Here is a 14,391-nt window from a genome sequence, read left to right on the forward strand (position 1 = left end):
CGCTTCATTAGCATGCGGGCGGCCGCGGCACTTCGAAATTGACACACCTCGCCACCGCGCGGCTCGTCCCGATGGGGCTCCTTTTCGAAAGGATCCCGCCTACTTCGAAGTCCCCTTATTCCCATGAGCGCATGGGAAGTTTGGGGCTAGTGTAGACACGGCCTCTGTGTGCAGTAACATCCCAGCTCATCATTTCTGCACTGCCAATTAAGCTATGGTTATTTGCTCCATGGGACACCTTCTAGCACTGAGGAAAAAGAAAATTACCAACACCACAGTAAAGGCAGAGATTATACTGACCATGTGTAGAGTAGGTTCAGATGACAAGGCTTTCAGGTGGTATTTCCGTGTTATTGGTGCAGAAAACATTCAAGATTTTTGTTTCTTTTGAACCTAAATAAGAATTGGTCTATTTTGTCTCTATTCACACACACCAGCCTCTAGTGGTTGTTCTAAGGTTTATGCTAGTATTATCTCTGGTATTACTACTTTGATCTTTGTCCTCCTTTAATGCTAGACCACGCTAAGTGGTTTCTGAGCTTCCTGCTGCACCTGAGCTGACAGATTTGGTTGGTCTTTTAGCTTAACCGGTAAAGGTTTACACTTTTCACTCTGAAGTTCCCAAGATAAGTCCTTACAGAGAACTTCTGTAGGGGTATTATTAGACAAGCCTCATAATCCTTAGGAGAGGTAAGTGTTGGGATCCTGTAACACTGTAATTTGATAGAGTCACTTAAGAACTCATAGGTTGTGAACACATTACACAGAACAATAAGAGTCCTGTTCTGTGTACCATTGTAAAGAACTGTGGGTGTGTAAGTACACATCATTTCCCTTCAATGAAACTGATGCAGTGCAGCTGTAGGACATAGGCCCAACATTGCTAGCTGGAAATAGGAATTCTGTTCTGCATTTGGTACCTTCTGCCTTTGAAACAGGCAATTTGCCCTCCTTGGCCGCAGCTGCAATACAGTCCTAGGTGGCCTTGCATTTGTCACCAGGTGCCCAAGACGTAAAATATTTAATGTACAGAGAATCAGACTCATCCCATAAATCAAAAAACAGGAGTTTTCCCCCACTTGCAGTCGAGCAGACCAGTGGGTCTAAAATGGGAAGCACTTGCTTTATCCATCAGCCTGTCCTAAACACACAGCACAGATAAATGTGACCTGACCATTTATTCCAAGTCTGCTTCTGGAGAACTTCTTGGTCTTCAGGGTCATTCTTACGGCTCTTCTCAGCCATTTCAGTTCATCCGGTGCTAATACGTCAGATCCCCCCCACATCTCACCAAGCCCTTAGCACCAGCAGCTAAATTCTGAGATGCCAGCACAGGGAGAAGTGCCAGGTAACTATAAAGTGTGGCAGGGTCAGTACCAAGCCTGGGCCCCAGACCTCTATTCAGTTCACTGTACCACAGTATGGGGCCTGCTTGCTCTTGCCAGGGTTCAGGCTTTGGTCCCTTGGCTCAAAGGGCAAGAAGTAAAGCCCCCTGGTCCAACCAGACTGAGTGACCCATCCCTCCCAGACTCTAGCTGGGCCCTGAGGTTACCAGGGCCAAGGAGCTCCAAACACTTCCTGCAGGAACTCCTCACCTCCCCTGCTGTTTCTGATACTCTTGGGCCATGGCTGCACTGCAAAAATAACTTCAGAGTTGCTTACTTTGAAGTACAACTTCGAAGTTGAGGATCAACTTCAAAGTAGGGCACTACTCCATTCCCAGGAACTGTGCTCCCGACTTCGAAGTAAGGGAAAATGTGTGTAGACGCTGCAACTTCTAGCGCAGATGCATAGGTGTTCTCCCTCACTAGTTTCTAACGCTTTCCTTGTCTGCTCTCATCCCCCCACCTCTCTCCAACCTCCTCCTCACCTCTCTCCTGCCACCCTCCCTGGGGGAAGGCTTTAAAAGGCCCCTGGCAGCCTCAGGTGGGACCAACTAGCCCTAAATGATTTATAGCTGCCTCTTCCCTGCTGCTCCCACCTCTGCCTGTGATAACACCTGAGTAGCCAGAGGCATGGCTACGTTTTAGAGCTGCCTCTCCCCTCTTGCAAGCTTGCCCTCTGGCCTGATGCTGTCACAAAAGTTAAAGTCACCCTGAAACCTAAAGCCAAATTGAAGTTTGGGTGGGGAAAGCCAATTAGATGTCAGTACTGACTAACTGATTCTCATGCAATTCGCCATGTAAGAACAAAACAGATGGAAGTACTGATCAATGTTACGTGATTATTCCAGGGAGCTGATCCTATGTTCTGTCAACAAGGGCTCTTCTGCCAGGATTTCAGATGGCAACCAAAATTAACAAAAGAAATTTGATTTTGAAAGATGGTTGAAGAAAATAAAACAAAACCAGTCACCAGAAGAGCATATGTAAATTAATTACAGTATATACAGGTATTGTGCTTAAAAAGCAACATCTTAATCAAGTAGGAAATTTACAGTAAGGAATTTAAATTTAAAAGAATTTAATTAGCTGTGTCTGATGGGCTAATATCATGGGAACATAAAGTTCAACAAACAGTGTCAAACGCAACGCTATTCAGTTGCTTACTTGGAATGTTATTGCTTCAAAAAAGTATTTGTATTCAACTGAGCTAGAACAGTAATCAAGTACTGCTAACATAATTCAATGTTTGTATTTAAAGGATTATTGTCATGTAACTAGATAGAAATTAAAGTAAACTATATTACAAGACAAGAGTAGACTCCAACTTAGAAATATCTAGGTTGGCTGAATCTGATTTTTTAACTTTTTTAACTCTTTCACTCTTTCACAGCTGCAGGGAATTATGGAAGGGCAGACAATAGAGTGTCAACTATTTAATGACAGATGTTGAGATTAAAAATTAACAGGTTATAATCGTTAAAACACAAACTGTTAACACAACACATCAAAATATACAAAGGAAGTATCCTGAAATCAAATGCTAATAACTTCTCAAGCAAATTTTTTCTTATTTTGCCTATCTGTAAATTTAAATCCTCACAGAGGGAAATGTTTCTTCCAACGGGTCATATGATGAAATCAACATTTACACATCAAAATTTAATTATTCTGAGCCTAGAAATTTGAACTACAGAGGAAAAAATAAAAACTGAAGATACAAGCTAACAAAAGTGGGATACTGTTAAACATTGCCCACTTAAAGACTAGTGATGCAAATCAACAATTCCATCTTAACCTTAGTTTAAGAATTAAGAACAAGATTCACAGAGATAATTTCAAGGTCTGATGACATTCCTCCTTAATGTCATGCAGTGTCTAGCTGAAGACTGTTATAACAATACAGAGTGAACAATGTAGCTCGAAGTATGTGTGGAATTAATATGTGTTTAAAACGGTGAGAGATAATGAAGCAGTTCAGTCAGGCAGTGCGTAAGTGGGATGTTGAAATCCGGAAAAACAAGCAGTGTCTGGAAAACCAAGAGTTGCATGCACTGGGAGTGATTATACCATCCACGTCAGTTTGCACAAAGAAGAGCAGATGTTTCTTAAAACACATGACAAAAGTTAGCAAAGTGGAGACACAGAAAAGAAAATACAAGACACAGAGCTCTCAGTATTGAAGTCTGACAAAGGTAAACCAATCCCAGTTGGAGCTAAAGGCACAAAAGTGGAAATAATGACAGTGTTTGAATGTACTGTACGAGGCATCCACCTAAACAAAATAACTCTGGTAGTTAGTAAGACACACCACAGTCTGAATCACTGGAGAAGAGTGCTTTAGCATTTGCAAGCCCATGTGAAGAATGAAGCAAGGGTAGGAGTTAAGGTTCACAAACGGCAAGCACAATAACCATTGAGGAGCTAGATAGGGACTATAGCAGAACAGAGTGATGTTTTTAATGCTAGAAAGTGCTCATTAATCCTCACATCTCTGGAAAGTCTTAGCAAGTCAAGAGGTAATGATCAAACTGTGATCTCTCATGAAAGTATAATACACAATAATTCACGAGTTTATAGACACAGCAAAACAATTATAAGCCTATTGTTGGCTCTTTTAAGCAGTAAAAATGATAACATTAATAAACTGGGTGATGGTCAAAAAGACATATCATACAAAAATGCTGTGTCTCCTTAAGCCTGCAATGCTCTATTTGGAAACAAGAAGTTAAATCAGGCATCAAAAGGTATTTATCCTCAAACAGTCCAATCCAAATCCTATAAACTTATCCAGTTATTGCTCTTAGGAGGAAGATTTCAAAATCTTAATGCTAATTCAATGCGATAGCTTTTGTTTGCTTCTGGAATGGCCTTTCCTTCCACTCTTTGCAGCCAGAATCTCAGTAGTCATCTCTGGAAGTTGTTAAATTGATCTGTTTTGTATTTGTTCTAGTTTAAATCCTTTCAGCACAAAAATCTGGATTTATGGAACAAATATCTGAATTCCAATTCATTCAATGACCTAGGAAAGCAGAATATTTGCTCTCCAGAGCCAAGTTCTGTGTCACCTTTGTAGTAACCTTTGTAGTGTAGAATTTGTCTATGGAATAATTTAGCAATAAATAGTGATTTCCCCGTCCCTTCACTCTTGTAGCAGATTAGGATTATCTCACTCTTAATTTAGTTGCCTCTAGAGTTTTCTCAAGTGGTGAGAGGATCTTTTGGGTATCTCGGATCTTCAGGAAAGTTTTCTCTTTTCCAAAACTGGGCTTATGGTTGGCATTTTGGATCCAGAACCCAAACTCAAAGGTTTCGGTCCATGACAGACTCATTTGCAGAATGACTCAAATGACAGATTGCTCCTTGCTTGAAGTGGGTCACCACTATCTCTAGCTCAGATCATGACAACTGGGCACTCGGGACCTGTTGATCTTCAGACAAGGCTGCTTCTACTCACCCAAGAATGCATCCTTCTTCCATTCTGATGGACTGATTAGCTGAACCATCCCCATAAAGATCACTGTCATGTTTTTGGTGCCTTTTCAGTGGTCATTTCCAAAATGTGATGGTGTCTCACCCTCAGGCTGCAGATGAATCCATCATTTTGGCAGGTGTGGAGTTAGTGCATTCTTTTACCCATCCAGTAGATGATGTCCGTGATTCAGGAAAATTACGGTTCCCATGTGATTTCAGTTCTTTCCTGGATATATTTTTAATTCTTACTTGGCACAGTAAGGCTACTTCATTACTAGGACACTACATCGAAGTAGCCTATTTCGAACTAACAGCATCGAAATAGGCTACTTTGACACGTAGCGTCCACACATCCTCCAGGGCTGCTGCCGTCGATGTTCAGCATCAAAGTAACGACAGAGAATGTCAAAAGGAGCCACCCCGGAAGGAAACGCGGAGCGTCCACACACACAAGCGCTCCCCATCAAAATAAGGGGCCAGGAAAGCCTGCGGACCGGGTCACAGGCTGGACTAGCCCTTCCAGGGCAACAGCAAGCCGCTCCTTTAAAGGGCCCCTCTGTTAGCCGGTGGCCAGGTAATGTGCAGTGACGTACTCCCCTGGGTCCTAAACAACCCAGTTTTTTACTGTTAGAGCAGGGAGCTCCTAGCACTCTCACCTACGGCCAGGCTGTGGTAACCAAACGGTTACAGTTCTTTTTATTGTGCCGGCTGTGTTACACTGACAAAGAGTAACAGCAGTCAGGCTTAGATCTTAACTGGTTACAAGTTTATTAAGCTACAGTTATAAGCGTGTGGTTACAAAAGGCTATTGTCTACTTCTTATATGCTAGCAAAGTACAGGTGTTAACAGGTTACATTACAATCCAATACAAAGATATCTGTTACCATCTAACACAATGATATCTTGATACGACGACATCTAGTTACAGAGCTCTAATTCTTTAACTGTGCACAAAAAAAAAAGGAGACCTTGCATGGGTATATCTTACCCTCTCTGCGTCTCTCGATACCAGCGTAGCCAAGCCGGATCGGTCACTCAATTCCGTGGAAAGACGAATACAAGGTTGGGCGTCCCCAGTTGCGGACCTCGAGAGGCAATCACCTGACCCGACCAGCAGGTAGTTGGTGGAGATGCACTCAAAGTTAGAGTTCTGCTGGGCCCACCTTTTATACCCACCTTTATACCCCCTTTTAGGTTACATATTCTTTCTTATCTAAGGTGCCAGAACGTACTGGTCTGTCTTTTGTGACACCAGTTTGTTACAAGGGCGATTCTTAATTTGCACTTGTAAGACAGGAGATAAGCAATTTAGCAGTACAGGACATTCTTTTTGTGTGGGTGGAGACTTCCTCTTCTGGGATGGCTGTGTGGTCATCATATCCATCAACGCCATCTGGGGTGATTTCCTGAGGTTCCCGCCCCCCCCTTGTTGACAGTTTGGCCTGTTAGCCTTTTATCTGTACTTTCTGTTTCTCAGGGTCACGATGAGCTAGCACATCTGGGCCTCAATGAAGGGCATCAAAGACCGAGCTGTCAGCAGCTGTTTCCATGCCCTGTGTGCTTCTCAGTTGGGGGGGGGCAGCGAGCAAGCTGGCTTGTAAGGGGGAGGCTTGTAAGGGGGAGACACACCTGGCCTGCACAGCACAGGGACTATACAGCGCTAGCCACACTCTCGCACACCAACGCACATCAGCTATGGACCCCCAGCAGCAGCAGCAGCACCTGGACACCTTCCAGGTAGTCACCCAGGGAGCAAGTGCCATGCTAGGTGCTGCACAGGAGGCCACCCAGCAGCTCCTGGCAGGGGGCCTCCCAGGGGGCAGATGGGGATGCCCCTGTTCACTGGGCTCCCCTCTTTTCTACCCCACCGGCTGCTCCCCTGCCTCTGGAGCTACCCTCCAGCTCCGAGTGGCGGGAGCAGCTGGTCATGCAGGAGTGGGACGACGACATGTGGCTGCAGAAGTTCCGCATGCGCCAGCAGACCTTCCTGGAGCTCTGCCAGTGGCTCACCCCCACACTGAGGCAGCAGGACACACGGATGTGGCATGCCCTCCCCGTCGAGAGGAGGGTCGCAATAGCCATCTGGAAGCTGGCCGCTCCAGACAGTTACCGCTCCGTGGGACACCAGTTTGGAGTGGGAAAGTCCACGGTCGGGGCCATCGTCATGGAGGTAAGGAGGCCTGGGCACGCACCCACTGGGGGGCAGGGGGCCATGGAGGGGGCCGGGTGTGAGGCTGGAGAGGGAGAGGTGCCAGGGAGGCAGGGGCTGGGTGTGGGGGTGCGTGGGGAGGTGCCTGGGAGGAGGGCCTGGGAGGAGGGGGCTCCCTGCACACCCTCATGGGCTCTCATGTCCCCTCCCCACAGGCGGTCCATGTGCTCAATGCCATGCTGCTCCACAGGGTCATCCGAGTCGGGGACCTGGACACAGCCATTTCTGGATTTGCTGCCATGGGGTTCCCAAACAGCTTCAGGGCCCTGGATGGGACCCACATCCCCATTCGAGCCCCGGACTGCAGTGGGGGAAGATACATCAACCAGAGGGGCTACTACTCTGTGGTTCTGCAGGCCATGGTGGACAGCCGGGGCCATTTCCAGGATGTCTGCGTAGGTGGACCCGGCTGTACACACAACACCCGCATTTTTAGGAACTTGGGCCTGTGCCGCTGGCTGGAGGTGGGGACCTATATCCCCCAGAGGGAGATCCCTCTGGGGGACACCACCGTGCCCCCTGCCTCATGGCGGACGTGGCCTACCCCCTCCAGCCCTAGCTCATGCACCCGTATATCGGCCACCTCACCATCAGCCAGGAGCGGTCCAATGCCCAACTGAACCACGCCCGCCAGGTGGTGGAGAGGACCTTCAGCCGCCTGAAGGGCCGCTGGTGGTGCCTCCTTGGCCTCCTGGACGTTGGCCTCCAGAACATCCCCCAGGTTTTGGGAGCATGCTGCACACTCCACAACATTGTTGAGAGCAAGGGGGAGGCCTTCGTCCTGGGGTGGGCAGTTGACACTGGCATGGGCTTCCCCCAGCCGGCTGCCACACCCAGTCTCCAGGCCCACCATGAGAGGGTACGGGTCCGTGAGGCCCTGTGGGCCCATTTCAATCAGGGAGACCCGTGAGCACCTCCCTGGCCTTCCCCAGAGGGCTTTCCACACACTGCCCCCATCGCCTGCACACCAACCCCCCCAAAAAGCACACATCTCAGGTTCTTTGGAAAATAAAACTGTGGATTATTGAAAACTGGTAAACTGTGTTATGTGCACAACAAAAAACTGGAACCAATATAGAAAGGAGACAACCATATACAAGGGGGACAACTATATACAAAGGGGAGGCCAGCTCAGCCGTCGGCCCATCAATCTGGATGGGTGCAGATAGGTGCAACCCCTGGCGAGTATGGGTCATGCCCTCCCACCTTGTCCATGGTCCCTGGTGCAGCTGGCTGGGGGCCAGGACAACCAGCAGGTATGGCCAGGATGCCTCCACTGGCCGGTCTTCAGCCTCAGTGGGCTCCGGTCTGGGGGGCTGGCAGGCAGCAAGGCAGGTGGGGTGGCAGGTGAGGCAATGGGCAAGGCAGGTGGGGCAGCAGGGGGGGCATTGAGTGGAGTGGCAGGGAGGGCAACAGGGGGTCAGCAGGGGGCAGGAGCCGGTCGACAGCCTCCTGGAGCGACCCGGCTATGTCCCAGAAGATGCCCATGAATTCCTGCCAAGCCGCCCAGCTCTGAGCGAACTCCTCCCTGTCGCAGTGAAGCCTCTCCTCGACCACCTCTGCCTACCGCTGGAGAGCCGCCAGAAGCTGGGAGTTCACGGGGGCCATCCCCTGGGTCTGGCGGTGGCGTGCCTGTCCTGCTGGCCTTGGAGGTGTCCCCGGGTGCTGGCGGTGCCCGGCCTTTGGTGGGCTCTCAGGGACCACGGAGAGTGCCTGGCTGCCTGGGGCCTCGGATGGTACAGCTGCGGGGAGGGAGCGTGGGAGGGGAGGGCTGTTAGTACTGTGGCCTGCCCTGCGGGCCATTCCCCCCTGCCCCCGCTTGGGTCCTGGGTCTCCGTCCCCATTGGTGGGTGTGGTGCCCCCGTTGGATGTCCCCACTGCCTGATCCCTCTGACCCTGGGGTTAGGGCACAGTGCTGTCCATGGGTGTGGGTGCTGACAGGCACTGATGGCCATGCTGCTGTCCTGGACTGTGCTCTGGCTGGGTCTGCCAGGAGTGTGTGGGCCTCCCGGTCGTGTCTGGTCCCCCAGCCCTGTGGCCCAGGGGTGTGTGCCCTGTGGGGTACGTACCTGACCGTCCACTGCCGCGGTCAGGGGAAGCCTGGTGGGCGGATGCCTGGCTGGTGCTCCGGGAGGGGAGGTCTATGGTGCTTTTCCACTGTCCTGAGAGGTGGCTCCTCAGGTGGGCCCTGGGGAGTGGTGCTGGCTGTGGGGCTGGCCTCCTTCTCTGAGGCCTGCTGGACCTCCTCGGCTGCGGTGTCCAATGTGGCCTGGTGGGGAGGAGGTGTCCTGGGGGCCCAGGGTGGCCCTGAGCTCCCTGTAATAGGGGCAAGCAGCGGGGGTGGCCCCAGACTGGCTGGCTAAGTCCTGGGCCCAGGCGTAACCCTGCTGCAACTCCTTCACTTTGCTCCAGTCGTGATCCAGAGTGCGGGCAGGGTGACCCCAGGCGGCCAGGCCCTCGGCCAGTTGGGCGAACACTTCTGCATTCCACTGCTTGCCCCCCACCACGTGGAGCACCTCCTCCTCACCCCAGAGCCCCAGCATGTCTCAGAGCTCGGCCTCCAAGCAGGAGGGGCCCTGCCACTTTTTGGCCCCCCGTTTGGCGGCCAGGGGACCCTGGGTCCCCTTGGGGGGGGGAGCCCTGGGGGGTGCTCTGGGGGCTGGCTGGATGCCATGGCACTGGTTGGAGGGGTCGGGGTCTGTGGAGGGCATGCAGGGCTGCCATGTGCATGTGCTGCTGCCTGCACACTCTCAGCTTCCTGCCACAGGAAATCCGGGTCCGTGGTGCTTTAAGGGCTGTTGCGCATAGTGATCATAGAGCCCCGCAGGGGCTGGACAGAGCGTCTCAACCCCTCAGCTGATTGCTGCCATGAAGGACCCAGCGATTTCAAAGTAGCAGGACACAGATGTCTATACACGCCCTACTTTGATGTTGAACGTCGAAGTGGGCGCTACTCCCCTCTTCGGATAGAAACAGCGATTTCGAAGTCTCACTGCTTAACGTCGATTTCAAGGTCGAAATAGCGCACGGTGCGTGTAGACGTGACACGTGCTATTTCGACGTTGTGCCGGCTACTTCGAAGTAGCTGGCTAGCGTAGACGCACCCTACGTGTATAATACTTATAAAACTACCTGAAGTTTTTATTCTGGTTCTCTGACAATTCTTTTTTTTTTTTTTAAATGAACAGTTTTATTCTGTTGAAAATTTGGGGATTATTTTCACAAAGCTTCATTAATCTTGAATCTTAAATTTCATGTTTCATTCTTCTTCTATGAGCCTTAATTTGAGGAGAATTCTTCCCAGCCTGCCTTCAAGTGTAGGACCTTTTATTCCCCAATTTGATTTCAAATAATATCCAGAGTTCATTATAAAATAAATACCCCTAATATCAAGTACTCCAGCTGTTCCATTTTTGAAGTTATCTAGAATAATATTCAGAAATATAATCAAGAAACAATATTTATAATCAGTACCCTATGCTAAATTATCAATTGCCACTCTTAATTTGTAACATTCAAATATTCTATAGTATGTGCATACACATTTCAAGACTCCCTTGTACTAGTAACTATTATTCAGAACATAAGGATTCATATTTACAAATCTTCCCTTTGTACCAAATTTAGTAACACATTCATTGTACTTAATTTGTAGTTCCACGCTTTGTTAGAAGGAAGTAATTTGTAGTAGAGTCCCTCATTCTTAACAGAACCATCATACATCGCCGGCTTGGTCTGTTAATTGTTTTTCAGGATGGCAAGAGATAGTCATTACAGAGAGGTAGCCATGTTAGTCTGTATCTTTACAAAACAAACAAGTACTCCTGTAGCACTTTAAAGACTAACAATATAATTTATTAGGTGATGAGTTTTTGTGGGGTAGACCTATTTCTTCAGATCTGGAAATAGAGCTGAAAATGATTTAGGGGTTTTCCACCAGGTTACTTGTATTTTCTAATCTAATTTTCTTTTTGCTTTGATTTAAGGTTCAAATGTAGTTCCTTCCTCCCAAAGGAACAAAGGGGGTGGAGAAGGTGTTAAGTGGTGATCCCATGTGGTACTTGCCAACTTTTTCACTTGGGTGGCTCCCCAAAAACCTAAACACTGGAAGTACATAAATCAAAGTTTCATCTTCCCAAAACAAAAAATGGCATTTTTAAATATTGAATCAAAGCTAATTTGATCTTCCAATTGGGTGAATCAAAATGAAGAAACTTCCATCAGAATAACATATTTAGAAATTTTTGATGGAGCCAGATGTAGAAAAGCTTCCCCCTCCATAATGTCAAAAAAATTTTGGCCAGCTTCCTGCTTAATTGAATAAGAGGTCTGGCCTTCTTGTCGGTCTCTGTACACAGTCTGGCAGACTGTGTCAGTACGTGCATTTAAGATGCATATGGAGAGCCAGTCTGCTGTATCCTTGTCCATAAGCAATCCCATCAACAGAGCTTTGTCACTTCTAGGTCCCAGGTGATCATCTGCTAAAAAACTCTGTAATCCCCCTTTAGTTCTCACAAGTGCAAATCTTTAACCACTCCTGTCCTTTCATGCAGTTTCCCAAGCAGCAATAATTGCTCTTCCAATTGCCATTGTACAGCCTCAGCACTAGTAATAATTAATTGTATGTCTCTTGAAAAGCACGCTGAGGAATTCCTCACTGTATGAGCTCTGCACTCCCTTGATCATTAAGGTTGAGTTCCCTCCATCTAGTTACTTTTCAATTAACAGGCTCAAAGGAGAACCTTAGTTAGTCACTGACTGAAGAAACAAGAACTTGTCCATTTAATACTGATTTACTGCTTGTGAAAGGTACTGTATTGACAGCCCTGGAGACGTAAGTCGTTACTGGTAGATGGAACCAAGAGATGTGTGCAAAATAACCTGGTGACCCCTAAGTGACCGACCACGCTCGGGCATGTTAGGGTGAATTGCATGGGCACTTGAACAATGCGGTGAGGTACGTGGGATGGAGGCAGGGTACAGAGACCCCTTTAAAATACTATAAAGAAATATGCCTCAGCACAAAATGGCTAAAACATTAACCCCAGGATAAGAACTGAGGAACCGAGTAAATTGGGCAAGTCTAAACCAGTTAGCACTGGGATTTACTGGATTGCATACAGCCTGCATTAACAGCAGTATGTAATTTCAGCAGCATCCACATCCTCCCAGCCTAAATTGTTTCAGAGGCCTGAAAACAGGAAAGACCATGGCCTCTGACCCATCAGCCCAGAGGAGCCAGCTGTGTACCTTAAAAAGGGAAAAAATAAGGATGAGATATATAGTTGGGTAAAATGGGGAGGGGGCTGAGGGGGGCTGCAAGCGAAGAGAAGCAGAAGCAACCAGGCTGAGATGTGTCAGGCCTCGGGTAGAGCCAGCAAACGGCAGGATTATAAAGGGGGGGCTACAACGTAAGGAGGAGGAGGAACTCCCGAATCCTGGAGAGACCAGATGCTGTCTAACAAGGCCTGATCACTCTTCGCCGCTCCTCCCACCTGCTCACAAGTTAGATAGAGTAGGGTATGAATACCTAACGGTACCACAAAAAATCTGTATTAGTAGTATAGTTAGCTGAAGTAACATGATGCAACAGTGCGTCTTATTCCTGTATCTGCTTAACTATGTAGGTATACGCTCTCAGTAAATGCTCTCATTAACTCTATTTGTATTCTGTCTGTTTGTATCCTGTCCTGTGGCAAGTCCGTCTATATGGTGATGTGTTTATGTTTTAGTTTCATGAGCCTGTAAGGGTCACGTGTAAGGCAGAGGCAAAGACGCCCCAGAACCCCCAAAAGGGCTTTGACCCAATGACCGGGAAGTTCTGAACGCAAGCTGCCTCCTCTGGGAAGCGTGATCCGCTGAGCCTCCGAGCTCTACAGGACAGAGTGTCGTTTCTGTCTGTATGTCATACCCACCTACTAACCCTCAAGTAGTCCCATCCCCTGAAACTCGAAATTCACACTTCTTGGGGATAGATAACAGCTCTTAGAAACTGGGATAGATAACAGCCAATGAATTCCACCACCCCGTGGGCTGTTTTAGATAACTACTGGGAGTTACAAAAACCCCAGGGCATGCTTCTCTGCAAAGTAACATAGCTGCACAGACAGACATTAACCCACCAGCTCACCACACAGCCCCCCAAATCCCACACTCACCCAAGCTCCTCTAGGACGCTTTGCCCAGAGGCAAACTCCCTTCCCTGTTAGCTGCTGCCCCTGTTCACTGCTCACAGTGTTCGCTGAAAGCTCCCTTCTTATAGAGAGAGCTGCTAGCTGGTTAGGCCTGGCTCAAAGCCTTGCCTCCAGTCTAATCAGCCCTTGAAGGCTCACCTGGCAGGGCACTCCCCCAGTTCACACCTTGCAAACTGCTCCTCTCTGCACAGCACAAGCTCAGGCACACAGGCAGCGTTATTGGGTGCTTTCAGAATCAGGAGCGGCGTCAAACAAGGGTGCGTGCTTGCTCCGACATTGTTCGGAATCTTCTTCGCACTCCTCCTGAAGCACGCCTTTGGATCTTCAACAGAGGGCATCTTGCTGCACACAAGATCTGATGGGAAACTGTTTAATCTTGCAAGACTGAAAGCTAAGTCTAAGGTGTGGGAAGTCCTCATCAGAGACATGCTGTTCGCAGACGATGATGCTGTAGTGTCTCACACAGAAGACCAGCTTCAAAAACTGCTGAATCAGTTCTCCAAAGTGTGCAAGGACTTTGGGCTTACCATCAGCCTAAAGATGACAAATGTACTCGGTCTGGATGTTGCTGAATCCCCATCAATCAGCATTGACAACTATATGTTAGAGGTCGTCCACAAGTTCGTTTACCTCGGGTCCACCATCACTGACACCCTGTCGTTGGACACTGAGCTAAATAGGAGGATCGGAAAAGTGGCCACAACTTTGTCCAGACTCAGCAACAGAGTGTGGAATAACAACAAGCTGTACACTCACACCAAAATGCAAGTCTACAGAGCCGGCATCCTCAGCACCCTCCTTTATGGGAGCGAGACTTGGACCCTGTATGCCCATCAGGAAAAGAGGCTGAACGTCTTCCACTTACGCTGCCTCAGGCACATCCTTGGAATATCATGGAAGGACAGAGTGACCAACACAGCTGTCCTCGACCAAGCTGGAATCCCAACCATGCACACCCTCCTCAGGCAGCATCGACTCTGCTGGCTTGGCCACGTCCACAGGATGAATGATGGAAGGATTCCAAAAGACATCCTGTATGGTGAGCTAGCCTCTGGCAAAAGACCTCCCGGACGCACCCAGTTGCGTTACAAAGATGTTTGCAAGAGAGACCTCAGAGAGGCAGACATCAAG

At 48.5% G+C, this 14,391-nt stretch overlaps 1 protein-coding gene across 4 annotated transcripts in view; it reads right to left on the reverse strand.

Moving 5' to 3' along the window:
• GGT1 (gamma-glutamyltransferase 1) overlaps nt 1–13,540 on the reverse strand; it is a 57,008-nt gene extending 43,468 nt beyond the window's left edge. For 3 of the 4 annotated variants that reach the window (XR_012648052.1, XR_012648051.1, XM_075013066.1), the window contains exon 1: nt 13,399–13,526. The gene's annotated coding sequence lies outside the window, so the exon portion shown is untranslated. Of the gene's footprint in view, nt 1–13,398 lie in introns of all 4 variants that reach the window. The other variant, XM_075013067.1, reaches the window with a different exon arrangement.
• Nucleotides 13,541–14,391: the final 851 nt, after the last annotated feature.

This window comes from Carettochelys insculpta, chromosome 18 (genome assembly GCF_033958435.1).
Source record: "Carettochelys insculpta isolate YL-2023 chromosome 18, ASM3395843v1, whole genome shotgun sequence".
NCBI classification, from domain to species: domain Eukaryota; kingdom Metazoa; phylum Chordata; order Testudines; family Carettochelyidae; genus Carettochelys; species Carettochelys insculpta.